The sequence below is a fragment of the Pongo abelii genome, chromosome 12 (genome assembly GCF_028885655.2).
Source record: "Pongo abelii isolate AG06213 chromosome 12, NHGRI_mPonAbe1-v2.0_pri, whole genome shotgun sequence".
NCBI classification, from domain to species: domain Eukaryota; kingdom Metazoa; phylum Chordata; class Mammalia; order Primates; family Hominidae; genus Pongo; species Pongo abelii.
Window position 1 is genome coordinate 121,401,299 of NC_071997.2, and position 25,179 is coordinate 121,426,477.

At 45.4% G+C, this 25,179-nt stretch overlaps 1 protein-coding gene across 8 annotated transcripts in view; it reads right to left on the bottom strand.

The window, feature by feature from the left end:
- GREB1 (growth regulating estrogen receptor binding 1) overlaps positions 1-24,656 on the bottom strand; it is a 162,845-nt gene extending 138,189 nt beyond the window's left edge. For 6 of the 8 annotated variants that reach the window (XM_054548389.1, XM_054548390.2, XM_054548391.2 and 3 more), the window contains exon 1: positions 23,027-23,136. The gene's annotated coding sequence lies outside the window, so the exon portion shown is untranslated. Of the gene's footprint in view, positions 1-23,026; positions 23,137-23,644; positions 23,978-24,259 lie in introns of those variants that run through there. The other 2 variants (XM_054548386.2, XM_054548387.2) reach the window with 2 other exon arrangements.
- Between the last annotated feature and the right edge of the window lie 523 nt (positions 24,657-25,179).

The following is a 25,179-nucleotide window of genomic DNA, read 5'->3' on the forward strand; positions in this document are numbered from 1 at the left end:
ATTTATAGCATGCCTTACTACTGCTTTACTTCCAAAGTCTGTTTACAAGTTAGTTTGAACACTTTTTTTTTTTCCAAGACAGGGTCTCGCTCTGTTGCCCAGGCTGGAGTGCAGTGGTGTGATCACAGCTCACTGCATCCTCGTTCTCCTGGGATCAAGCAATCCTCCCATCTCAGCCTCCCCAGTAGCTGGTACTACAAGTGCCCATCACCACGCCTGGCTAATTTTTTGTTTTTATTTTTTGTAAAGACCAGGTATCCCTATGTTGGCCAGGCTGGTCTCAAACTCCTGACCTCAGGTGATCTTCCTGCCTTGGCCTCCCAAAGCATGGGATTACAGGCGTGAGCCACTGCACCCAGCCTGAACACTTTCATTGTTTTTATAATTTAATGATTTATTATTATTGAATTCCTCACATCCCTGAGGATGTGGGACAAACTCTCAGGGAGGGATAGAAGAGCTGGAGAGAACTACTTGTGTGAAAGACTCTAGCTCTGTCCAGGGTGGCCAGGGACAGAGTAAGGACAAGTGGCTGGAGAGACAGGAAGGAGCTGGCAGGCACCATGACAGAATGTGCTCTCCACCCCAAGAGCATGCAGAGCCACTAGGAGAGATTTTAAGCAAAGGAGAAGCATGATCAAGTGCAGGCTGGGAGACTGACTTACACTCCCCTTGCTGCAGTCCCCATCTCGGTAGAATGTCATGACACCCACTGGTCACGGTGGCTCACGTCTGGAATCCCAGCACTTTGGGAGGCCGAGGCGGGTGGATCACTTGAGGTCAAGAGTTCAAGACGAGCCTGGCCAAAATGGTGAAACCCCGTCTCTACTAAAAATACAAAAATTAGCTGGGCGTGGTTGCACGCTCCTGTAGTCCCAACTACTTCGGAGGCTGAGGCAGGAGAATCACTTGAACCTGGGAGACGGAGGATGCAGTGAGCTGAGATGGCGTCACTGCACTCCAGCCTGGCAACAGAGCAAGACTCTGTCTCAAAATAAAATAAAATAAAATAAAAAGAATGTGATCACACCTATCTTGCAAGGCAGTTGTTACTCAGAGCCAATAAGGTGGCCCAAAGTGCTGTGTCTGGCACGAGAAAGGGCTCAATGAATAGTGCAGGAATGAAAACCAAAAGTAATGTCAAATTATTCATAATGGCCAACAAGTAAAAATAACCCAAACGTCTATCAACCCATGTTTGGATAAACAAAATGTGATCTATCCATACAATGGAATGTTATTCAGCCCATAAAAGGAATAAAGTGCTATTACATGCTACAACACGGATGAAACTTGAAAACATCACACTAGGTGAAAGAACCCACACACAAATATATGAAATGTCCAAAATAAGCAAAATCCATAGAGACAGAAAGTAGATTCGTGGTTTCTAAGCAAGGAAGGCATGGAGACTACCTGCTCATAGACACAGGATTTCTTTTTGGGTAATGGAAATATTTCAGAATTCATGGAGGTGGTGGCATAACTTTGTAAATCTACTAAAAATCGCTTCAACGTAATGACTTTTCTGTTATGTGAATTATATCTCTATTAAAAAACTGCTTTAAAAATTGCTTTGAAGACCCCCATCCACGTTTCACTTTTCATGCTTTCAGTTTTCCAAGGTCTGAAAATATTAAATGAAAAATTCCAAAAATAAGTCATAAATTTTAAATTGCATGCCATTCTTAGTAGCATGATGAAATCTCCCACCTTCTCACTCCATCCCATCCAGGACGTAAATCTCCTTTGTCCAGAGTGTCCACAGCGTGGACACCATCCACCCATGACCACCAGTCACTTATGACCCATCTCAGTTCTCATATCAGCAGATCACAAGAAGAAGGGTGAGTACAGTACAGTAAGAGAGAGAAGGAGAGAAACCACATTCACTTAACTTTTATTACAGTATATTGCTATAATTGTTCTATTCTATTATTAGTTATTATTATTAATATTTTACTGAGCCTAATTTATAACTTAAACTTTATCATAGGTGTGTATATATAGGAAGAAACACAATATACATATAGTCCAGTACTATCCATGGTTTCAGGCATCCACTAGGAATCTTGGAACATATATCCCATGGACAAGGGGGAACTACTGGAATGCTGAATATTGTGGAAAACTTGTTAAAGTCAGAATATGTAATATGCAATAAACAGGAAGGTTATCTCGCTCTGCTAACTCTAAGATAACCAGACGTGAGTAATCTCACCAGCAATCAAAGCTCAAATCATCATTCCACACTTGGAAAGTGGCCAAAATTAAGAAGCCCAACAATATTTGGTGTTGGCAAAAATGTGAGGAAAGAAGCACTCATCTGCCACCACTGGGCATGTAAATTAGTCTGGCCATGCTGGCGAGCAATTTGGCAGTGCCTACTCAAAGTGGAAGTGCACATACCATGTAACCCAGCAATTCCACTCCTAGAAACTCCCCTACTGAGACACGAAGAGATACAAAAGGATGATCAGAGCAACATTTGTCATAATGTTATAAAAAAGGAAACAATGAAAATGTCTACCATTAGAGGGAGAAAGAGAAAACAGTGATATATATTCACACTACTAAATACCAAAGATTAGCTAAAATGAACTATATCAATAATGTGAATATGAACAATGCCATTTACAACCCAAAAAATGTAAGCACTCAAAGCAACAGATACAGATTTATGTAACAAACGTGTGAAAATCTGGGCAGAAACAAGCCACGCCACACTCATGAGAATTGTCCCTCTGGGATGAGGGAGGAGAAAAGGGGACTTCCCCTCATCAGGAACGTTTCTTTCTGTTTACTGTCTGGGGCCATGTACAACAGCCAAGCCAGGTGGGGAAATAAGATGAGAGTGATTTCTGCTAGCCCCACACAACTAGAACATTGGTCTCCTCATCCTCTGAAAGTCACTTTTACCAGGCACCTCTGCAGCAGCCTCCCTTTCTCCTTTCCAACATGAGCCAGGAAGCCCCATAGCAACAACACAGCCTGGAGGTCGGACGGACTTCGTATGAATCTCAATTCCACCCCTTCCTGTCTGTGTGGCCTTGTCACTGAGGCTTTCTAAGCTCCCATTCCTCAACCATGAGACGGTAACAAAACTCACCTCCTGGACTTGTTAACACAGTTAAATTATGTAATCCTTCCACCTGTGACATCACTATATGAAGTGCTCCAGATAAAATAACATATAAAATAGATGTAGGCACATGTAAAGTACTTGGTACAATATTTGAGGTTAATAAATATTTTCATCACATTTGTATATAAATAGATAATAAAGATAAAAGTTTATCTTGCTCCTTGCAAGTTAAACTGTCTTGTAGTTATTTGCTCCTTTAATAATTTATCCAAATAAAGATAAACTATTAAAGGAGCAAATATATGAACTGAGGAAAACCCCAAATTGCACTAGTTCTGAAAACTGAAGAAGAAATGCGGCCAGACACAGTGGCTCATGCCTGGAATCCCAGCACTTTAGGAGGCCAAGGCAGGCAGATCACTTGAGCCCAGGAGTTCAAGACCAGCCTGGGCAACATGGCAAGACCCTATTTCTACAAAAAAAATAAAAAAATAAAAAAATTAGCCAGGTCTGGTGGTGCATGCCTATAGTAACAACTCCTGAGGAGGCAGAGGTGGGAGGATTGCTTGAGCCAGGGAAGTCGAGGCTGCAGTGAGCTGTGACCATACCACTGCACTCCAGCCTGGGCAACAGAGCGAGACCCTGTCTCAAAAAAAAGAGGGGAGAGCGTGGTGGTTCATGCCTGCAATCCCAGAACTTTGGAAGGCCCAGGCAGGCGGATCACCTGAGGTCAAGAGTTCGAGACCAGCCTGGCCAACATGGTGAAACGCCATCTCTACTAATAATACAAAAATTAGCCAGGCGTGGTGGTGCATGCCTGTAATCCCAGCTACTCAGGAGGCTGAGGCAGGAGAATCGCTTGAACCCAGGAGGTGGAGGTTTCAGTGAGCCGAGATCACACCATTGCACTCCAGCCTGAGCAACAAGAGCAAAACTCCATCTCAAAAAAAACAAAAAAAAAAAAAAAACAGGAAATCCAGGCTCTAATAAGTAAGAAATCAGTTCAGCACAAACATAAATAAAAAGGGAACTCTGAGTACGATACTTGAAAATTAACAAAACATAGCAAGGACCTTGCAGGAAGTAGGCACTTCACATGTGTTTGAGGTTGGACACATCTTGAAATTATCTTCCTGAAAGATACAAACAGCATATAAAAACAGCACCTTGGCCAGGCGCAGTGGCTCACATCTGTAATACCAGCACTTTGGGAGGCCAAGGCAGGTGTATCACCTGAGGTCAGGAGTTCAACCCCAGCCTGGCCAACAAAGTGAAACCCTGTCTCTACTAAAAATACAAAAATTAGCTGGGCATGGTGGCACGTGCCTGTAGTCCCAGCTATTTGAGAGGCTGAGGCAGGACAATCGCTTGAACCTGGGAGGCAGAGGTTGCAGTGAGCCAAGATCGCACCACTGCACTCCAGCCTGGGCAACAGAGAGAGATTCCATCTCAAAAAAAAGCAGCACCTTCTGTCTTTAATGAGCTGGATCATGGTAACTCGGAGATCAGCGGCAAATGTGTCTAAAACATTTCAGGATCAAGAATCCCACCTGCCCTCTCAGGCCCACCCTTCCGCCTCTCAGCTCCCCACCACCACTGCTTCGATGTACTCAAAATACCTGTGACATGACATTGATAAATGCAAAGTCAGTAGGGAACACAGCTGATTAAAGAGTGTCCCTTCAGGAAAAAAAACTGAATGTGTTCACTGGCCGAAGCTGCAGTACTCAGTTCAGGTCTCATGGGCGCCCAGATGATGGATCCCTGATTCCTACCCTCAAGGGACTGGGCAGTGGAGGAAAGACAGAGCTTATCACTACCTCATCTAAGACCCTGAGAAGGGACCCTGGCTCTGTACCACATTAAAGTCACATCATAGCTTGAACTGGGGAATGAAATGGTGTCTCCTGAACTGCTAACCTTTCTATATCTCATTTCACCCAACTGCAGTTTGCCCGTCACTCTCTCCACTTTCTGTTTCGTTTCTTCTGCCATTCCTCTTAACTCTGACTTCCTCTCACAGAAGTGCCGCAGTTGGTTGGGAATCTTTCCATTCCCTGCTGTGAATATGTAAAGTAACCATTATTTGCTTATGAAACCTGAGTAAAGCTCTGTGGTTCTGCTTTCCCAACCGCTGAAACATCTTCCCTAGTAAGTAACAGTCTGTTACTTGAAGGACACATTTAAGTCTTTCCTGTAAATCAAGTAGGTAATTTTATTTGCAACATTTTTGTTGCTGCAATAAGAATACTTTACTAATCGGGCCGGCCCAGTGGCTCATGCCTGTAATCCCAGCTGGGATGCCGAGGCGAGTGGATCACTTGAGGTCCAGAGTTCAAGACCAGCCTAGCCAACATGGTGAAACCCTGTCTCTATTAAAAATAAAAAAAATAAAAAATAAATGTGGCCAGGCACAGTGGCTTACGCCGGTAATCCCAGCACTTTGGGAGTCTGAGGCGGGCAGATCACCTGAGGTCAGGAGTTCAATAGCCTGGTCAACATGGCGAAACCCCGTCTCTACTAAAAATATAAAAATCAGCCAGGCGTAGTGGCACACGCCTGCAATCCCAGCTACTCGGGAGGCTGAGGCAGGAGAATCACTTGAACCCGGGAGGTGGAGGTTGCAGTAAGCCGAGATCACACCACTGCACTTCAGCCTGGGCAACAGAGTGAGACTCCATCTCAAACAAATAAATAAATAAAATTTTTTTAAAATTAGACAGGCATGGTGGTGCATGCCTGTAATCCCAGCTACTCAGGAGGCTGAAGCAGGAGAATTGCTTGAACCCAAGAGGCAAAGGTTGCAGTGAGCTGAGATGACACCACAGCACTCCAGCCTGGGTGACACAGTGAGACTCCGCCTTAAAAAAAAAAAAAAGAATACTTTACTAATCAGAAAGGGCAACAATACCATTTCAATTTTTTTAAAGCAACAATTCTATAATATAAAGAAATTATGTAAAAGAATATCTGATAGCTGCAGATATTAAAATTTGAGTAGTAGAATGCTTACAGTAATGACATGGATACAGGTTCCTAGCAGACCCACAGGAAAGTTATATGTACAATATGATAGCCTTTTTTGTAAAATGTGCATATCTACATTAAAAGGATATGAAGAGTTTCCTAAAATGCTAACAACAGTCATGTCCAGGTAGAGGAATTTGTTTTTGTTTTGTATTCTTCCATGCTTTATAAGTTTTCTGCAATTAACACATGTAATTTTTGAGATGTGAAGAAAGTGATTTTTAATTATTTTAATCAGATAAATAAATCAACAAATTTTCCTCAGAACAAAAGAGACTGATGTAAGTAGCTAATGCAAATATTATTGATCTGCTCTTGCCTGAAATTAACAGCACAGTAGAAGCTAAGCTCAGGGCTCTATTCCCCATGGAGAGACCCCTTACACAGTCAGGGCAAAGGACATGGCCAGATAACAGTGTTTAGACATGTCTTTGATGTTTTCAGCCTTCATCCTGAACGGCTGACCAGCGGAAACAAAAGATCATTCTCGTAGCACTGGCTGCAGCCGGCCTGTGTGCTCCCACCCCTTGCTGTTGCTGTTTCCCAGGCTGACCCCTGCACCCACACACAAAGGCCTCATTTGCAGCATGGTCAGCAGTGTCAAACATTCTCTCCAGATTCAGCCATTGAAAAGACATTTCCTTTTTTCCAAACCAGCTTTGTGTCTTCATGACCCAACTGGAGTGAGAATGGAGTTTTGGAATGAAATAAACAAAAAAGACAATCTGCCTTCCACAATTAATAATAATTCTGTGTTTATGGGGATTGCAGATACATGTTGCTTATCTGTGCTTTTTATGTTCCACCCCCCCCCCCCACCAGGAACATGTTTGTGTAATTAAGCATTTTAAAATCATAACCATTTTTTAAAATGAAAACCCACACTTCCAAAATAGCACTTGAGTTCCACACGTTCTCTGCATAGGTTTTTAAGCAGCCAGCGGCTGCACGCCACATTTGGGGCTGGGAGAGACGTCACAGGGACTGACAACTGAAATCAGTCAGCAGTTTTGGCGGGTCTGCAGCTGACAGAGGAGACAAAGTGGGCGCCCAGCCCAGTCATGCCTGTGCCTACCACAAGGTCAGCTCCACCCGTGGGTCAGTGTGCCCCAGATCAGCCCAGGAAGCCAAGTGTCACCACCCTCTCCCCAGGCAGGCACGCTGCCCAGCTGCCCAGCAGCAAAACTGCATAGGAACTCAGACTCCCATCACCTGGCCAGCTTGGCTGTCCCCTGACCCACGTCCCCACCTCACTGCCCCCCAGTTCTGACTCACAGTGTCCCGAAGCTGAACAGTCTTTGTGGTCCTCTTGAAGCCTAGAATTAGCTATGTGAACATCAGTGAATATCATAATTTGTTATGCAAACTTTAGGCACTGTTGTATCCCTATATATTTGACTTGGTAATAAAAAGCAGGAATTCTTAAAATCTTAAAATAAATAAATGCAAAGGCAATCCATTGTAGGAGAGATAGCCTTTTCAATAAACGGTGCTGGAACAACTGGGTATCTACAGGCAAAGAAATGAACCTTGACCTAAACCTTTTACAAAACCTAAACCTTTTACAAAAATTAACTCATAAAGGATCACAGACCTACACATAAAACATAAAACTATAACATTTCTGGAAAAAACAAATTTTTTATGATCTAGGCCTAAAGAGTTTTAAAATTTGACATCAAAAGTACCATCCATAAAATAAAAAGTAGATACACTGGACTTCATAAAAATTAAAATGTTTTGCTCTGCCAGGAGGTCGAGGCTGCAGTGAGCTGTGTTCATGACACTGCATTCCAGCCTGGGTGACACAGTGAGACTCTGTCTTAAAAAAAAAAAAAAAAAAGTTTTGCTCTGCAAAAGACCCTGTTAAGAGAATGAAAAGACAAACTAAAGAATGGAAGAAAGTGTTTGCAAACCACATATACAACAAAGGACTAGTACTTAGAATATATATATTTTAAAACTTTCAACACTCAGTAGTATAACAAAGCGAAAGAAGTCAATTAGAAAATAGGCAAAAGACATGAAGAGATATTTTACTGAAGAGGATATACAGATGGCAAATAAGTCATGAAAAGATGTTCAGAGTCATTCGTCAATAGGAAAATACAAATCAAAACCACAATATGACATCACTATGCATCTATCATAACAGCTAAAATAAAAAACAGTGACACCATCAAAGGCTGGCAAGGACAAAGAGAAGCTGGATCCTCACACATTGCTGGTGGGAGTGTCAAATGGTACAGTCACTTTGGAAAACTCTTTTATAGTTTCTTACAAAATTAAATATACAATTAAAATAAGACCCAGCAATTGCACTCTTGGATATTTATCCCATAGAAATTACAACATATGTTTACACAAAAACCTGTACACAAGTGTTCATACTAGCTTTATTCATAAGAGCCAAAAACTGCAAACAACTCAGATATCCTTCAACAAGTTCATGTCAACAGACTGTGGTGCATCAATATCATGAAAGACGATTCAGCAATAAAAAGGAATGAACCATTGATATTTAAAACAACCTCGATGAATTTCCAGAGAATTACAATGAGTAGGAAAAAAGAAAAGTCAATCTCAAAAGGTCACATACTATATAATTCCATCTATACGATATTTTTGAATTGACAAAATTATCAAGATAGAGAACAGATCACCAATTGCCAGGGGTGGGAAAGAGAATTAACCACAGCTATAAAAGGGCAGTACAGGCCAGGCATGGTGGCTCACATCTGTAATCCCAGTGCTTTGGGAGGTGAAGGCAGGAGGATCACTTGAGGCCAGGAGTTCAAGACCAGCCTGGGCAACAAAGTGAGACCCCCATCTCTACCAAAATAATGTTTTTAATTAGCCAGGCATGAGAGTTTGAGGCTGCAGTGAGCTATAATCACGCCACTGAATTTCAGCCTGGGCAGCACAGTGAGACTCCAACTCAAAAAAATAAAAAATAAATAAAAGAGCAACATGAGGGGTCTTTATCAGGGTGGAACTATTCTGTATCTTGACTGTATCAATGTTGCCATAGTGTATGATAGTTTTGCAAAATGTTTTCATTGGGAGAAACTGAGTATAGGGTACATGAGACCTCTGTATTATTTCTTATGAGTGCATGTAAATATATCATTATCTAGAAATAAAAATTTGAATTAAAATTTAATAAATACTATAGATCAGCATTTTAACAATATTCTTCTTGCTAGCAGCTTGCCATAACGCTGTGCGACCTGAGAAGCAGAGCGTCCTTTCATCCAGACCTCCCCATTGTTCATCAGACATGTGGGGGGCGGCGGCGGGGTGGAGAAGATAAGTCGCTGCTGCTTGCCATTGTCTCTAGTGTGAGAAATCTCTCTGGGTATTAGAAACCTTTATACAATATTAATGGGGATTAGAAGGGAGCATCCAAGGGCCAGGTCAGAGCCAGTCCTTTTCACTCATGTAAATGACCTGAGACAAATATAAACCGAGAGGGTTCACATCCTAACAAGGCATTTTTGTTCCCGTCCATGGTGATCGAATCATTGAAAGAAGACCCTGTTGGTGACCCCAGCCCAAATCTGAAAGGCATTTGCATCCCTATGAGCTGGGATCAGCGCACAGTGGCCGGTGCCTGATCTCCACAGAGCGAGCACAGGAGGTCGAAGTTTCTGGGAGGAAGTAAAGAGGCTGACGCATCTACTAGACTCAAGGACAGTCCCAGCAGCACCTCCACTGCGTGCGGAGAGGGAGGAAGCACCACGGATAAGGAGAGCCAGCTTCACAGTCAGGCAGAGCCTCAAACCCCAGCCGTGCCGCTTTTTGGAGCTGTAACCTCCTTACCCTCTCCCAGTCTGGTTATCCTCACCTGGAAAACGGGGTTGCCGTTACGTCCGTCCCAAGGCTGCTGCAAAGACACAGAAGAGGAGCGCCACGCACAGACTCACGGAGGAGCTCAGTGACGCTGGGCCCTTCCTTCCCCCACTCATCCGAGTTCCGCAACACCGAAAATCCCGTTCACTCCAAAAAAAAAAAAAAGGGGGCTTATCCTAACCAAGATTCGAGGGACTAGTACACGCGGAGGCTAGGCGCTCGGACCCGGGCCCAAACTGTGTGTGTCCAAACTCTGTCTCTGCCATCTCCCAGGTGTGTGGCCTCAGACAAGCTACTTAACATCTGTGTGCCTCAGTTTCCCACTCTGCAAAACGAGGATAATAAAAATCCCATCTCCCTCGTAAGGTTGTCATGAGGATTGAGTGAGTTACATGTGAAGTGCTTGGAACAGTGCATGACCCCAACTTATGTTTTTTTAATGCATCCTTTTAGGTAACAGTTTGGTTAGAAGAAATAAGAAAACTTCCTTGAGGCCATTTTTTTCTAAATTTTGTGGAAAAACAATTATGTTGTATGAAAAAAATACCAAATGAAATTGCCAATATGCTGCAATTTTCACCTACAAAAATGGCAGGTTCGTATAGTTCCACCCAGTTAGTAAATTTCTGAGCCTCAGTTTACACATTTGTACAATGTGTATCCTAGTCCTTACATTCTGAGGCTACGGTGAAGCTTAGTGCTAATGTAAAATGTTGGCACAAAGTAGGGACTTAGTAAATGACAGCAGCTGGTGGTGTAAAGCCACCAATCTTCTTCCCAGTGAGATGCTCAACATGGCTCAGGAGCCATATGTCTATAGAAAGAGGCATGGAGATAAGCAGACGACGTAACAGGCCTGATTCCCCAGGAGGACCAATCAATGTCACCGGGGGCAGGGGCAAGCAGGGGAGACCCTCCTCCCAAAAGGTCACAGAATGACACAGAGCAACCACCATGGGAACAGAGCAGGAGGTGTGGACAGCCATGAAAACTGAACACCACCAGCGGTGAGCACCTCTAAGTCCAGGCCCCGAAGACAGGTCATGGGTGATGATGACACTAATAATAAGAGTCATAACAAGTTGGGGGCTCTTTTCATGTATGAGGCTATGGTCTAAGCACCTGATGTGTAACCCGCTAGATTTTGGCAGCCACCCCATGGGTGTTGATTATTATTGACCCCATCTTACAGATAAAGAAACAGATCTAGAGAACATTAAGTAGCCTGCCCAAGTGTCACTAAGCTTGGATTTGACCCCAAATCTATAGGACTCTAGGTGACCAGCTCTTAACTACACACCCATTAGCTTAACCACTCAGATCACTCCCATTAAAAAAGGTGTAGGATTATCATCATTGAAAGACAGGACCAAATAAGGAAATCAGAAGTTGGCAGCTGCATCAGGAATGGACTCTGGATTTCCAGACCAAAGTTCCCCTCCATCAGTCTCTTACGAGAACAACTCTAGAACAGCGTCCACAGCAATGTTTCTCAACTGTCAGCATCCATAAGATGTACCTGGATGGCACTGGGCGCCCCCTTCAGGGACTCTCAGAGGGTCTGGGAGCCCAAGAATGAACATTTCTATTGATTCCCCAGGTGATACTGCCACAGCCCATCTATAAACCATACTAGAGGATCCAGAGGGTGTCTGATAACTCCAAAATTTCATGAGTCTCTGTGGTGACAAGTCAGGGAAGACAGCTTCAGTGTTGGGGGCACCCCCGGGTCAGACTGCCCCTGCAGCCCATCTTCTCAGCCTGGTTCTGTCCAGCCTCTCTCCCACTTTGGAGTAAGACAAAAATGGGTTCCCTACCATCTGCTGGCCATGCAACCCTGGGCAAGTCCTTAGGCTTTCCTGCACCTCCGTTTCCCCATCTTTACAATGGGTACCACACTCCGGCTTACCACATAAGGAGTGGTGACGGAGCCTGTGTAAGGTACCTGGACTCGGGAAAAGGTCAGCAACTGTTCATTTCTTCTTTCATCTTTTCTCCAGCAGATTCATTTCTCCTAAGCCCCCAAACACAGCAGCTCAAATCCTACCCTCACTAAACCTGTGTCATGTCTGTAGGCATTTGCAAGCATAACAGCAATACCTTACATCTCCGGAGTTTACAAATTGCCCCCAGAGGTCAGAGTCTGCAGCTTATACCTCATGTGCCTCTTACCATGCCTGGCACAAAGCAAACATTCAATAAGGGCTTACTGGTCAAAAGAACTGACTAAATCTGCTCTCTAAAATTTTGGGGGAAAAAATGCAACCTTCAAAAACATAAGCTTGCATTAATACTGGCTCAGTATAACATACTGTATAAGGAAACCAATTTTACATAGGCTAATTCAGGGGTCCCCAGTCCCTGGGCCACAGACTGGTACTTGTCCATGGCCTGTTAGGAAGCAGGCCACACAGCAGGAGGTGAGCGCTGGGCAAGAGAAGTTTCATCTGTATTTACAGTCGAGTGAAGTTTCATCTGTATTCACAGTCGTTCCCCATTGCTGTCATTACCACCTGAGCTCCGCCTCCTGTCAGATCAGTGGCAGCATTAGATTCTCATAGGAGCTCGAACCCTATTGTGAACTGCACCTACAAGGGATCCAGGTTGCATGCTCCTTATGAGAATCTAATGCCTGATGATCAGAGGTGGAACAGTTTCACCCTCCCCCGCACCCTGTCCGTGGAAAAATTGTCTTCCATGAAACTAGCCCCTGGTGCCAAAAAGGTTGGGGGCCGCTGGGCTAATTGATATAAACAAGGTTCAAGTTCCTATGGCATACAGTACCTACCTCATTTCCCTTCATGTTACAGTTTCCACAAGCCTATGGACAACATGAAGTGGAGACTTATTGTATAACCAAGTTGAAAATCATATAGTTGGGATGCTACTCAAGGTGTCTTCATTGATAGGTTTGTACAATCAATCATCTTGAGACAATTGCTCAAGGCCAGCAGCTGCCAGCAGCCCTTCCTGGGACTTGGGCTCTGCTTCCTGACACGATGTCTCCAGCTGCTGAGCCTCAGCTCCCATTGTTTAAGCCTAGTCTTGCTAGTTTGCATTATTCCTGTCTGGTCTCTGCTCCAGCTGTGACCAGCCCCCAGCAGATAAGGACTCATTTTCCTAGGGCACACCCTCTGTGGGTACTGCCTGGCACGACTGCCTTGGAGACTCTTGCTGGCCCCACAGGCACTAGGGGTCACCTTCTCATTGCAGTTCCCTCCCCAGGAGGCCTCCAGTGTGAGTCTCAAGGGGGCTGCCCCAGGGCACAGTCCAGATGAAAGACTGTTTTCCTCAAAACAAACTTTTACCCTTTTCTCTTCCCTTACATTGATTCTGGCAAACTTTATTCCCACTGTCCCCACCCCCATTCATGCACTCACAGTCCCCAGTGAGTGGGAACTCAGCTCAGGGGGGACCCAGGTCAGGGTCTCACAGAAACCCACCCCTCATCCCAAACTTCTCACAGCAGGGAATGAGCCTCTGCAATGTGAAGCCGGCTCCAGATCCCAGACTGTGATAACACAGCTGAGCTCCCAATTTATCATCCTCCTTTTGCAGAAATTCTGTACATATGGCCAGGAGTACAGCTGACTGGGTCTTCAATGGCTGACCAAGAAACAAACCAACCAACAAGCATTTCTTGATAGAGCACACTGAGGGTTTGGAGAAGAAAGAATGAGGGATGTTTTTGTCCTAACTTAAGACTTAGCCAAATGTGGCATGGTTGCTTCTAGCAAGTGGGGTGGGCATGAGTGAAGAGCCCACTCAGGCCTGGCGTGTCCATGATGATGCTCCAGTGCTAGGTGAACAATCCCAGAGTAAAGTGCCACGTTCAATGACCATGGAAAAGATGCATGGTAGCCAGGCAGGGAGTCAACCAGATGGCTGGAAGAGCAATGGGGAATCCAGGGAAGAGGACTGTGAAATCAATAGCACCAAGTGTATCTGTCCCAAGAAGTGGGAACTAGTCACCAAATCAGGGTGCAGACACTAGAAGTCACTGAAAGAGGCTGGAACAGAGATGGCCAGGCCTCACATACATAGTGGATTAGAGCACTGAACTAATTGGTAGAAGGGTAATTAGCAGAACTGGGCACAGAGAACCAAGCATTGGAACAAGGCAGAAATCGGGCATCCAAATATGTCAATGAGCTCTTGGTGAAGAGGAGAAACTGAAGAAAACTGGCTGCTGGGCCTGGAACTAGAAGGTTTAAGCCACTTATGGCCTCCAGCCTCACTCCTGGGAACCAGACAGGGAGGCTGCTAATGTTTACTTGAGACCTACTACATGCCAAGAACACTCTTCATGAACAAAATATTCAATCTTACGAAAATTCTGGGAAATTATTATTGTCAGTATCAGATGATTAAATGGAGGTATAAGAAGGTCTCAGCTAGAGACAAAACATGCTTCTAATCCTCTCTGATTTCAATCATATCATATTACATTTTGAGCCCAAAGGTAAGAATTAAGTCATTGGCCCTACTCTCAGACTTAATTCTACAAACCTTTAGTAAGCTTTTTAGTGATTTAGCCCATTTCTTTAGCTTTAACTCAGCCTTCTAATAAGTCATTCTTCTGATAACATTGTCAGGATTTGAACATTTTCGTCACCCCAGAAAGAAGCCCCAGACCCATTATAGTCACTGCCCGCATCCCCTTCTCCCAGTCCCTGACCACCACGACTCTGCCTTTTGCCCCTATGGCAGATTTGCCATACAGAAGCTGTATTAATACAGAAGCTGTATTAAAAGAAATAAAACAAAAATTGAACACACTAATATGCAGATATTATTTTAAGATTTCTAAATCATGAAAACAGTAGATACAGAAATTTATACTATGCCAAGGAAATTAAGACAGTGCTGTACTGATCCATTTATTCATAATGTTTAGAATATAATGTAAGTAGGGGAAATGCAAACCTATAAAAACAATGGATCTAAACCACAGAAAATCCACACCAGAGCAAATCAGAGCCACAGTGAGAGACCTCTCCACCCACTAGAATGGGTATCGCCAAAAGACCAACAGTAACAGCTGTGCACAAGGATGTGGAGAAACTGGAACCCCCATACAGGGGACCCCCATACAGTGCTGGTAGACACATAAAATAGTGAAGCTAATTTGGAAATCAGCTTGGCAGTCCCTCCAAAAGTTAACTTAGAGTTCCCATAGGACCCAGCAATTCTACTCCTAAAGTACATACCCAAGAGAACTAAAGACACATTTCCAAGGCCGGGTGTGGTAGCTCACGCCTGTAATCCCAACACTTTGGGAGGCCAAGGCGGGCAGATCACCTGAGGTCAGGAGTTCAAGACCAGCCTGGCTAACATAGCAAAACCCTGTCTCTACTAAAAATACAAAAATTAGCCAGGTGTGGTGCTGTGCGCCTGTAATCCCAGCTACTTGGGAGGCTGAGACAGGAGAATCACTTGAACCTTGGAGGCAGAGGTTGCAGTGAGCTGAGATCGCACCACTGCACTCCAGCCTGGGCAAGACAGTGAGCCTCTGTCTCAAAAAAGAAAAAGACAAACACATTTCCATACCAAAAATTTGTTTATGAAGATTCCTACAAGCATCATTCGTAATAGCCAAAAAGTGGAAATGACCCAAACTTCCATCAGACTGATGAATGGATAATAAAATGTGGTCTATCCATATAATGGAATATTCTTCAGCCATATAAAGAAACGAAGTTCTGATACATGCTACAACATGGATAAACCTTGAAAACACATGCTGAGTAAAAGAAGTTTGGCACAAAAGTCCACATATTACATGGTTCCATTTATATGAAATATCCACAATAGGCAAATCTGCCATAGAGGCAAAAGGCAGAGTCGTGGTGGTCAGGGACTGGGAGAAGGGGATGCAGGCAGTGACTATAATGGGTCTGGGGCTTCTTTCTGGGGTGACGAAAATGTTCTGGAATTAGATCATGGTGACAGTTGCACAACTCTGTGAATATATTTAAAAGCACTGAATTGTATTCTCTAAAAAGGTAAATTTTGTAGCACGTAAACTGTAAAATTATATTACAATTATATATATAATATAACATATATAATTGTAATATAATATAGAATATATAATTGTAATATAATTACATATTATTTGCTATATATCTAGTAATATAATACATAAATATATATTATAATGTTATTGTACTACAATTATAATATATAATAATATGGTTCTGACATTCAGATACTACTCAGCCTTAACAAGCCACTTCTGAGCCTGTTCCTCACCTATAAAATGGCAACAATAATAACAACTTTGCTGAGTTGTAAAGACAGTGGCAATTTACCTAAAATACTTTTACATGGTAGATTCTCAAGAAGTGGTGGCTATAATAGTAATAATTATTCAACTAACTCTTGAGTCTGCAAGGCAATGGAATGAAAGGTATTTAAGTCAATGAACTACTCTTATACGCATGAGCCCTTTATTTTATTCTTCTCTTTTCTTGCCTCCATAGTTCTCTGCTGGAGTCTAAGACATTGCTAAGCACATAATAGAATACTGTTATTTGAGAAATATGAAACTAAATGATCTTTTGTCTCAAGTTCTCCTACATTTGGGGGCAAGACTTCAAAGTAGCATTCTTTTTTTTTTTTCCCCCGAGATGGAGTCTGGCTCTCTCGCCCAGGTCAGAGGGCAGTGGTGCGATCTTGGCTCACTGCAACCTCCGTCCCCGGGGTTTAAGCAATTCTCCTGCCTCAGCCTCCCAAGTAGCTGGGATTACAGGTGCGTACCACCACGCCCGACTAATTTTTGTGGCTAATTTTTGTATTTTTAGTAGAGACAGGTTTCACCAGGTTGGCCAGGCTGGTCTGCGAACCCCTGACCTTGTGATCTGCCCATCTCGGCCTCCTAAAGTACTGGGATTACAGGTGTGAGCCACCGCACCCGGCCCAAAGTAGAATTCTTAATTGTTCTCTAATTGTTCCTACCAGTATGAGGCTTGGCATTGTTCCCTAAAGAACAAAAGCTCATTTATTCATCAGGTATTTACTCAGTACCTCCTATGGGCCAGCCATTGTACCGAGTGCTGGGATACAAGGGTGACCAAAAGTGATCTGATAGCATATGTTGCATACTGGGAGGAGACAATATATCAGACAAATAAATATGTCATTGCAAATGTGGTGTGTCATATAAAGGGCTTCTCAATCTTTTTTTTTTTTTTTTTTAATGAAAACTGCCTACATATGCCCCAGTTCAGATAGATTTTATCTGGTAATTTCTTTCCCAAATCTTTTTTTTTTTTTTTTTTGAGACGGAGTTTCACTCTTGCTGCCCAGGCTGGAGTGCAATGGCGCAGGCTCGGCTCACTGCAACCTCCATGTCCCAGATTCAAGCCACTCTCCTGCCTCAGCCTCCCAAGGAGCTGGGATTACAGGCACCCACCACTACATTCAGCTAATTTTTACATTTTTAGTAGAGACAGAGTTTCACCATGTTGGCCAGGCTGGTCTCAAACTGCTAACCTCAGATGATCCACCCACTTCGGCCTCCCAAAGTGCTGGGATTACAGGCGTAAGCCACTGCGCCCGGCCTCTTTCCCAAATCTTTATGAATCACTTTAACTATCAGTCAGAGTTCCTGATCAACAAAAGATCTCACTGTCCTTCAACAGCCAATATCATTCTGCATAGGGGGAAGAAGTCTAACGTTCGGTTGACTTACAGAGCTGCAAGCAAGTAAATGCGCACTTTCCAGGAGGTTTCATTTCTGTTGTTTTTATTTTAAGAGTTTACAGACTCCTGGGCCATCTTCATGGATTCGTGGTTCTCAAGGTTGACCACCCATCAGAGACCCCTGGAGGAGCTCGTTAAACCACAGACTGCTGGTCACCACCCCTTGAGTTTCCGAGTTGGTCTAAGGAGGGGCCAGAGAATCTGTATTTTGTACAAGTTCCCTGACAACACTGATGCTGGTCCAGGTACTAGAATTTGAGAACCATCACAGTATACAGGCAGAGCATATGCTTCAGTAAAGTCAACGTCAGAAGGAAGCTTTTAGGTTACCCAAGCCAACCTCCTCAAGGAGCAGATGAGAACCTGAGCCCCGAGAGGAGAACCACCTCTGTCGAGGTCAAAACTGAACAAGTATGGTAGGCCCCTAACTCCCAGGTCACCAGTTTTCCTGTTCCACAACCTCCCAGCCAGTCAACCGCCTTCTGTTGAGCCCCAGAAGACATTCCCTTCTCATTGGATTCTGATGTAAACTCGTGGTCAAAAACACCAGAGGCATGAAATGATATCATGTCTTGGATTTACTTTAAAGTAATCCGAAAGGGTTGTGGTGTGGGGAGGGAGGAAACACAAGAAACAAAATTGAGAAAATCTTCACAATTGCTGAAGCTGAATGATGAACACAGAGGCTCACAATCTTTCTATTTTTGGACACGTTTTGGACATGTTTGAAATTTTCCATAATCAAAAAGAAGTTATCGGAAATCAGTTGGATCAAGATTTGTCATTGCACATTTCTGAAGGGCTTAGTCTCTCACACTACCCCTAAAATATGCCCTCTCCCTCAGGAAAACAGTGTGTTTTGAACATCTATGGCTTGCCAAGCCTTGGCTGGGCACTGAAGGGATGCAGACAAAGTTAAGACATAAATATCTGTTCCTAAGAAGCCTATAATTTGATGGCATAAATAAAATGCAAGCATTGTGCTACAGGTTGAACAGTGGCATCAGAGACAGTTAAGAGTCAGCTAGATTATATCCACTGAGATCAAGAGGACTGAGGCAAGACTTCATCTCTTTTCATTTCATGTCCCTGAAGTTCAATATTTTTGTCACTTCCTAAGAGCAGCCAAGTTTGAGAAATGTGTACTACCATCAATCAATGACGTTTTACCAAATTAGAAAGAACATTAAAAGTACAAATGATAGGCAAAGCTCAAGCATCCACTAGAGAAATACTAAAATTACAATTTATCAACACAATAGACTATGAAATTGTTATTTAAAATAATAATGTCAAAGAAATATTGAAATAAGCAATGTCCATAATATATTACATTAAAATGAGATATAAAATTATATCATATAATATAATTTTAACTAACTTTTAGAAGCATATAGAATTTCATTTTTATAACAGGAAAAAATAGACCAAAGTGTTCAGAGTAATTATATCTAAATCATAGATTTCTGTGGTTTTTGTTTGTTTGTTTGTTTGTTTTTCCGAGACAGAGTTTCGCTCTTGTTGCCCAGGCTGGAGTGCAATGGCGTGATCTCAGCTCACTGCAACCTCCACTTCCCGGGTTCAAGCGATTCTCCTGCCTCAGCCTCCCAAGTAGCTGGAATTACAGGCACACACCACCACACCTGGCTAATTTTTGTATTTTCAGTAGAGACTGGGTTTCACCACATTAGCCAGGCTAGTCTCGAACTCCTGACCTCAGGTGATCCACCCACCTCAGCCTCCCAAAATGCTGGGATTATAGATATTGGGATTATAGGCATCAGCTACCACGCCTGGCTGTTTTTTCTTTGTTTTTTTTTAACTCTTCTGTATTTTCTTAAATTTTATGTCACAAATATATATTACTTCTATGAGAGCCTTCCCCTTCCTTTCTAGTGCAGTTAGCTTTAAAGTACTACAATTAGGCTGGGCGAGGTGGCCTGTAATCCCAGTGCTCTAGGAGACTGAGACAGGAGGATTACTTGAGGTCAGGAGTCTAAGACCAGCCTGGGCAACATAGTGAGACCTCGTCTCTACAAAAATTACAATTGAAACTAAATTGTTTTAAAAAGTACTACAATGTATGTGTATGTCCAGAAACTGAACCGATAGATTCCAAGACTCTCCATTAAGGCAGTGTAAGAGCCGAGAGGGTTAACTGCCTGGAGTCATTATGAAGGAATTACAGGTCACCCTGGATGCTCTGGAACAGCTAGCCCAGAGTTCTATGAACTGCCCAAAGTCAGCCCTAATGGTTAGTTGCCCCCTCAAAAGCCCTAAGTGCTTCCTTTCCAAGTCTGGAACAGAGAATGCTAGAAGGAGAAAGGTGAGATTATTCAAAGCAAGTTCCTGTCACCAGCCCATCCCACAGCCTTTCCTTTAAATGTCCTGGTCACTCTCAATCCTGATTATGGTGCCTGGGCATGGGTAGCATGCAGGGGCTTGGCCTCCCTCTTTATGTTATACTTATCTTCTTCCCATCCTGATTTTCTAACCATTCATTAGCTCTACTTTGAAATAGCCTCAGAACACTCTGGAATCTCTAAATAATTCAAATTTTGAATCCCCAAAGTGAACACAGTTTTCTTTAAAAGGGGGTTTCTAATGTCAAGTAAAATGATAGTACTAGAATGAACATCTATAATGCCACAGGTATTCAATAAATTGCTTACTAAATGAAAGAAAGAGTGATCAACTTCGTACCAAGCATAGAAACCTTTTAGACAGGCTGTTTGAGATCAAAACCTCTATTGAAAGTGACAAGGGACAAACACAGATGTTTCAAATGTAGCTTCCCGATGAGTGCAGTGGTTCTCGCCTGTGATCCCAACACTTTGGGAGGCTGAGGTGCGTGGATCACTTGAGGCCAGGAGTACAAGACCAGCCTGGCCAAGATTGTGAAACCTTATCTCTACTAAAAATACAAAAATTAGCTGGGCATGGAAGTGAACACCTGGGATCCCAGCTACTCAGGAGGCTGAGGCACAAGAATCACTTGAACCCAGGAGGCAGAGGTTGGCAGTGAGCTGAGATTGTGCCACTGTACTCCAACTTGGGTAAAAGAGCAAGACTCTGTCTCAAAAAAAAATATATACATATATATATATAAAAAATAAAATAAATGTTGCTTCTAATTACCTACCCAGCAAAAGATTTCAGGTATTGGTCCAATTGGTTATCTTCATGAATCAATCATTTTAAACCACCAATAAATCATTTAAACCATCTGCAGGCCGGGCGCGGTGGCTCACGCCTGTAATCCCAGCACTTTCGGAGGCCGAGGCGGGCGGATCCCGAGGACAGGAGATCGAGACCACGGTGAAACCCCGTCTCTACCAAAAATACAAAAAATTAGCCGGGCGCGGTGGCGGGCGCCTGTAGCCCCAGCTACTCAGGAGGCTGAGGCAGGAGAATGGCGTGAACCCAGGAGGCGGAGCTTGCAGTGAGCCGAGATTGCGCCACTGCACTCCAGCCTGGGCAACAGAGCAAGACTCCGTCTCAAAAAAAAAAAAAAAAAAAAAAACCATTTAAACCATCTGCAATAACAAGAAAGGCCAAGACGGAATTTAGTTTCAGCCTCAGCTTTTTTCACCCCCTGCTCCGTGCAGTGAAGTGCAGTGGCACGATCATAACTCACTGCAGCCTCGAACTCCTGGGCTCAAGAGACCCTCCCAGCTTAGGCTCCAAGTGCTAGGACTACAGGCATGTGCCGCCACACCCCACTAATTTTTTTCTTTTTCTTTTCTTTTTTTTTTTAGAGATGAGAGTCTCACTATGTTGCCCAGGCTGGTCTCGAACTCTTGGCCTCAAGCAGTCCTCTGGCCTTAGCCTCCCAAGTAGCTGGGATTACAGGTGTGAGCCGTGCCTGCCTCCTGAGTTAACTTCTTACTCAAGAAAGAATGCTTGTCCCTGAAAGAACAGCAGAACGCCTCGTGTACTGCAGTTGAGAACTGGAAATGCCACAGATAACACTGCAAACTTTAAATGAACCAGATTTTGGCATGAAGAAAGACCTTAGAAAGATCTCCTCACCTGTGTTCCGTTTAATTGTTTCACATTTTAAATTTGGTTTTTGTTTCCTAGAAACAAACTTTTCTGAGAAAGCACCAGAAACAGTGGTCTGGAAACAATGGATTGCTTATGACCAATTCTGCAAATCTGCCCAGAGATTTAAGAAATCCTAAGAGGATCGAGAAGTGTAATTCTAATTGGCCTTTAAAACTCCCAATAACAAAGTGCTACAAACCAGGCGGCATGACGACAATATTTATAGAAGATGGAGTTCAGAATCCCCATGTCTAACTCCCAGGTTAAATGCAGAAATTAAAGTGCTCTCACTGGGAATAAAAGAGTGTTTATTCAAGCTAAATTTACACATTTATTGTTTTAAAGGGATAATAAAAATAAAAAGTCTTTCAAGCCCTGAAGTAACACTTAACTCTCTAATAAAAGTTTATTAAAGAAAAGCTTCAGTATACAAAGTAAGTAGTTCTTTTTTGCAGGTCCTCAAGACCAGGGATCAAAAGAGAGTTGACAGCAAAATGGCCCGGAGTCCCTCCGCATGAATGGCGGCTCTCCCAGTCTCCAGCTGCCGGCGCCCTGGTGGCCGGGCCACACGCACACACACACACATATACACACACCTTTTTGTACTTCGGGGAAGCAGCCTTTGTTCCCAGGACCCAAACTGGATACAGTTAGGAAGTCCCCACCTCCCCTGAACCATCCTCTTCAAGTGCAGGGACCCCTAAACCACCGTCCCAGAGCCACTCAGGAAAGATACCCCAAAATTTTCTCCCGGGTCCCAAGTGCTGGGGACATGTGGCTGCCACTCTGGGCTCCAGACAGTCTCCTTAAACACAGAGGCAGAGGCAGATACACACACACACACACACCCCCTTGCAATACCGTCACTGTTCACAGCTCCCACCTACCGAGCGCTCACCATGTGCCAAGCGCCAGGAGCCTCGCGTGCTCTCTCTCTCTCTCACACACACACGCGCACACCGATACACGCGTACACATGCACGCAGGCACAGGCGCACTCATACACGCACACACGTGCGCACACGCACACCCATACACGCACACGCACGCCCATACACGCACGCACACCCCTACACACTCACGCGCGCGCACACCTATACACGCGCACACACTCACGCACAAGCGCACAGCAGCGGCAGCACCCAGGTCCCTACACGCTGCCAGGGCGGATCCCGGACACCTCCCACCTCCTTCCCCGGACCAGGGTCAGGAAGTGCCCGCGTCCGGCGGGGCGCACCTTCCCTGCCCGGCGCCGAGTGGCCCCGCGCCCCCGCCCCGCCCGCGGCCGCCCGGAGGTACCGCTCCTACCTCCGGCCCTTTGTCCTCCGGCCGCCGCGGCCCCGCTCCCGAGCGCCCGCCGCCGACGGAGGCCAGCCCAGCCTCCAGGCTGCGCTCGCGGCCGCAGCGCCAGGCCCCGCAACCAGACCTGGCCCCGGCCCCGGCCACGCCGCGGGGCGCTCGGCAAAGCCCGGATCTCCGGAGCCGCGGCCAGCGCGGAGGACTCGACCCCTGACACCGGCCGCCCCCTGCGGTCCACTTCTCCGGGTCTTCGGGGCGGCCGCGGAGGAGGGCCGGGCGGTGGGCTTGGCCGCCCCAGGACCTCCGCCGGGGAAGGGTCGGGGGAGGGCGCGGGGCCGGAACCCCCAGCGGCGGCCGGCGATGGGTGGAGGTGACAGGGACAGAGGGGAGCCCCCCGCGCCCTCCCACCCGGTTTCGCGCTACGGGCCTGGAACCCCAGTCTTACCCTGAACCGCCCGCCCTCCTCCCCAACAAAGACGCGCTCCCCCACTCCCGTGCCCGGCTCTCCGCGTCCCAAGGAAGGTCGCCGCGCGGGGCCGCCCCGCCCGCTGACCCTGCCCTGGCGGCTGCCGGGTCCCTTCCCGCGCCCACCTGCGTGGGTTCAGAAAGATGGAAGGAACCTCGCACCTGAGTGCCCAGCCCCGGGCTCCGTGCGCCGTCTGCGCTCAGCAGTGTCGCCGTCCTCCTTCCTCTTACGGGGGCCGCCCTCCCTGCAGCAGCCCCGTCCCACCCCCGGGCCCAGGCACCCCGACATTCCTGCGGGGCCACACTGGACACCCCCTCGGGTGACAGGGCACTTAGCGGGGAAGAAGATCTGGACAGAGGTTGGGAAACCCCTCGGAGGACCGAGGTCATTTTGTCGCTTGGGAACGCAGGCGCCCAGACGGGGCACGGCGAGGCTGTGAGGCAGCAGGAGTGGAGCCCAGGCTTCCCGACAACTCCACCCCAGGGGCCCCCGGACCCCCACGCTCGGCCGCCGGGACTGAGCCCGACCGAGCGCGGTGACCGCGGGAACCCGCCGCCCTCTCCCCACCGCCGCCGACCGCTCAGGACGCGGAGATTGGGGGATCCGGTCCCCAACAGCTGAGGTCGGCGAGCGGCCCATGAGGGGCCCAGCCTGAGGTCGAGAGAGGAAAAGGAAGATTCTGGAACGATGGACCCCTGCAGGTGGAACCTGGCCAGCTTTTCCTGGTGACAGCCAAGTCGGAAAAAATGAGTGAAGGAGGGAAGAAATGAACAAACCTCAAATGAGTCCCTCAGTCCTCACTGGCGGCTGCTGCTGAGGTGGCCCCCAGCGAAGAAGGAAGCTGAAACAAGAAACAAAGAGAACTAGAGATTTCTCTTTTTTTCTTTTTTTTTTTTCTCTCTCTTTCTTTTTTTAATGAAAAGACAGGCCCCTGTGTTTTCAGGAGGCCGCCAGAGACAGAACTGGAGTCAGGAAACCGTCCCTGGGCCCCCTGCCACTCACCCCCAGGACCCACAGTGGGGCCTTGGGCCTAACAGCCACTGTCTTTGAAAACACCCTGAAAAGTCACAGTTCACGAATGTGGACGGTTAAACTAAAGAAGCGGGGAGTGAGGTTATAGGCCCCAGCACCTGCCAGCACACCGCAGGTCCTCAGTAAAAGAGCGTGAGTGAACCCCTGCAGCTCGCCATACTCTGATTGGCAGCACTGTCATTTTCCTTTTCTCATCATGAAATAGCTCGAAGACCCGCATTTGACTTTTCTCATTGTGAAATTTTCAAACACGCTAAACTAGGAGAGTGATGTAAAGAGCCCATGTGCTCAAGAACCAGCCAATCCTAACATCGGGCCACACTTGCTTCAAATGTTTAAGGCATGAATGAATATTGCAATACAGTTAAAGCCCCTGGAAGCCTTCCTCACGTCATCCCGAGTACTCTTCCAAAGCATCCCATTCCTGTTTTTATACTATTACTGCATATGCGTGTGTTCATAAGTCATATAGAAGATTTTTACAACTTCCTGTGTGTTCCTATTTCATTCTGTAACCCGGTCGGTTTGTCTTTTTTGCTCAAGATTATAAGATCCATCTGATCATCCATATAGCTCTAGTTTATTCATTTTAACTATTAAATAGTATTCCGTTGTATTGGTAGGGCACAAGTCATATATACATTCTTCTGTTGAGAGACATTGG